Genomic DNA, 3,187 nt, shown 5'->3' with positions numbered 1-3,187 from the left:
CCCTCACCTCCCCCACAGCAAGCCCAGTCCCAAACTGCACAAGGTAAAGGCATTCAAAGCAGCTCGCTCACCAGGGGCATGGCCACTGCAGAATGGAAGCCAGAAACAACCAAATCCTAAGACTTTTTCTGATCTTGGTGTGGAGGGCTGTTCCCTCTCTCTGACCCCTGGCAACACATGAGTCCGTGCTTTCTTCCTGCCCATGCTTTCTACCCTAAAGATCGCAGGTGTTCCCCCATTTTACTCCGGGAACCATGACTTTCTTGGGGTTTGTGTCCAGGTGGAAGAGGTCAGAGAGCACAAATAAATCCCAATACAGAAGGCTTCAGGGTAGTAGTTCTCAATGGGGGGAGGGGGGGGCAAGTTTGCCCCCAGGAGGTATTTGGTAATGCCTCAGGACATCTGGGATTGTCAGAACCCGGGGGGACTGCTAAAAATCCTGCAAATGCACAGGGCAGCCCCCCACCAGAATTATCCAACCTGAAATGTCAATAAGACTGAGGAAGCTCGGTTTAGGGTAACAAAGAGTGCCCTCGGTAATCGGGTTATGATAACACCAATTGATTGTCTTCAAATGAGCCACACTGCAGAGACTGGATAATTCATCCTCTTCCAAATCAGTATTTACCACCTTTTCTCGTCCTTTAGACTCTTCCATTTTAAACATAATTTAGCTGTCTTTTTTCTCCCCCCCCTCCTCTGCTGCTGGAAAGAGAAAGGATTGGAATGGGGGAGGGGAAGGCGACAGAAAAGGAGGATTAGAAGCATGACCTGTTTCTCCTGGAGAAGCTTGGCACATTCCTCTCTCAGATGTGCTTTGTGACCGAGCAGGGTACAATTAAAAGCACAATAATTTGCTTGTTATTCAAGTCAGGCATTAGTCCGGGTAATGGCGTGCTTGGTGGAGAGATGGATTTCCTTGTTAGGAGCTAAGCACAGGATTAGCTGAATTCTCCATGGAGAAATCTTGATTTGTTCAAGGTCTTTCATGTTTTCTACAGAGAAGGGATTATGTCTTCTTAAAGAGGGGCCTTGCTTAAAAAGCTACAAAGTATAAGAAAAGGATTTAGGGCAGAGGGGCCTGTGGTTAAGTAGCTGAGGGGTACAGGGAATTTTAGAGCAAAGGATTATTTAAAGCCATAAAGTTCAAAAAATAATTGGTTTAGCACTACTGGGTCAGCGCCGGCAAGTACGCTGTAAAGGCAATTAAGCATGAGCTAATATTCATTTTACTTTGGCTAATTATTGCATGGATCCAGGAGAGCGAGGGGAAAGAAAACATGCCCCCTCCTTGGCAATCAGGGAGCCCATTGTTTTCGGTTTCTGTGCCTTATCGGCAAGCTTATTTGTTGGGGTGCCCAGAATCCAGGATCACAAAGCACTTAGGAGGCAAAACGTAGGAAAATGGTTCTCTCAAGGCAGATCGGTGCAGGCTCTGCTATCCCGGGGACCAAGGAGAAGCCACTGTTACTTTAACTCCACGGAGATCATTAGCCAGAGAGGACACAAAGTAAAAAACAAAACAAAAACAAGCCTGACTTCACCAATGTCCCTGGCTAAGCCTGGATCGGGGGCTCAGGATCAGAGCAACTGTGGCCCCCAGGGACATTGGACGAGGACAGAAGACCTTTCTGGTGGTCACCACCGGGGAGGTGCTAGACATCTACTGGATCGAGGCCAGGGATGCTGCTAACTGCCACAGGATGGCCCCGAGGCAGAGCACCATCAGACCCCACATGTCACTAGTGCCGCAGCTAAGAAATCCTGGTCGAGACAGAGGCAACTGTCTCTCTTTGGGTAGATGTAGGTTTGCAGAATCTGCCTTTCCTCAAATGCATCAGAGGGCCACATTACACTAACCGACATGCTTTTCTTCCCTTTTCCACCCAGGCCTTCCCACAAACGAGGAAATGAGGGGATGCCAAGAGGGACCTGTCCTGGGCCCCCGGCTGTCCCTGCCTGCCCCTCCCACGATTCTCACACACCCAGGAGCAGAGAGCCGGCTTCTCTGCAACTTGCCTGGGTTCCGAGTGTTGAGGGCTTTGATTCCCGTTTCTGAGATTACACATGCGTCCTTATGTGAAGTGGGTTAAGGAAGTCATCGTCCTGCAGCTTTCAGGGCAGGAAGCGCCTGCGGCTCCAAGACGCCATTTTCTCCGTGGTCAGTGACAACCCTCTCCCTGAGCGGGGTTAACGCCCCAGACGGGGAGCTGCCACGAGCTGGTCAAAGCCAAGGGGCTGTGAATCAGGAGGATCGCAAGGCCTGGCCATTAACTCTGTGGGAGGGTCTCAAGGATGCACTTAAGCTCCAATCACACAAGAGAAGACAGAGAGCTGCAGAAGGGAAGTGCGCAGCCGCAGCAGTTCCTTCAAGTACAGCATGTGCGCCATTTTGGAAGGTAAATCAAAGGGGCTTTTATAGGTCTTTCTCTACCAAACATGAAACCACACACTTCAATAGCCTACCAGCCCCCCGGTTTCTTGGGTATCACTGCTACAGACAGGCTCAAAGAGGGGTCACCAGGATGACCCACCCCACGGACAAGCAACACTCAATGGTTGCCGCCAAGGTTTCAGCCCTTCAGGAGCTGTCCCTTCCACTCGAACTGCCCAGAAGGATTGATGACACATGAAACGGATTCCCAATCCGTCTGGTGTGGGTTTCTCATATTCTGAATTCCCAGGGGCATTGCCAAAAGGACCTTAGCAGCACATCAAAGCACCACTTCTAGTTTAAAAAAAAAAAAAAATTCTTTTTTTTTTTTTTTTTTTAAATGCACAAATGTTACAGCTCTTTTAGAATTTTTCTAGCAGGTTTCCTGGTCCTTACCGGAAGACCCCTAAAAAAATATTTTTTTATTCTCATTTCATGTGCTAAGTGATTGTAATTTGGGAAACCCCACATGTGATTTTTTTTTTTTTCTACCTCTAGCAGCGTTTGGCGTGTGACATGCTTTTACAAAAGCCAGCGTGCTCCCTGCATTTCAGTGTTAATATATAACGTCTGTCAGTCTCATGAAGGATAAACTTTCCAGTTAGGAAGGGGGAATTCAGAGCAGGCTTCTTCTCTACAGGAAGGGGCCTCTACACAAAGAACACAGACTTACATACACACAAAGGTAAAGTCACTTTCTGTCTGTACCCTCCGGGTAGGCCTTGAAGGTATTATTTATAGTCTGACACTAGG

The 3,187-nt window shown here is 48.4% G+C and overlaps 1 non-coding gene across 1 annotated transcript; it reads left to right on the top strand.

Moving 5' to 3' along the window:
* The first annotated feature begins 2,780 nt into the window (after nucleotides 1-2,780).
* LOC113269894 (U7 small nuclear RNA) lies at nucleotides 2,781-2,842 on the top strand. The gene has a single exon (XR_003321620.1). It is a non-coding gene; the product is annotated as a U7 small nuclear RNA (small nuclear RNA).
* Nucleotides 2,843-3,187: the final 345 nt, after the last annotated feature.

The sequence above is a fragment of the Ursus arctos genome, unplaced genomic scaffold (genome assembly GCF_023065955.2).
Source record: "Ursus arctos isolate Adak ecotype North America unplaced genomic scaffold, UrsArc2.0 scaffold_33, whole genome shotgun sequence".
In the NCBI taxonomy this organism is placed as follows: domain Eukaryota; kingdom Metazoa; phylum Chordata; class Mammalia; order Carnivora; family Ursidae; genus Ursus; species Ursus arctos.
Note: the sequence above shows the minus strand (reverse complement) of the source record. Positions and strands in the feature narration are given on the sequence as shown.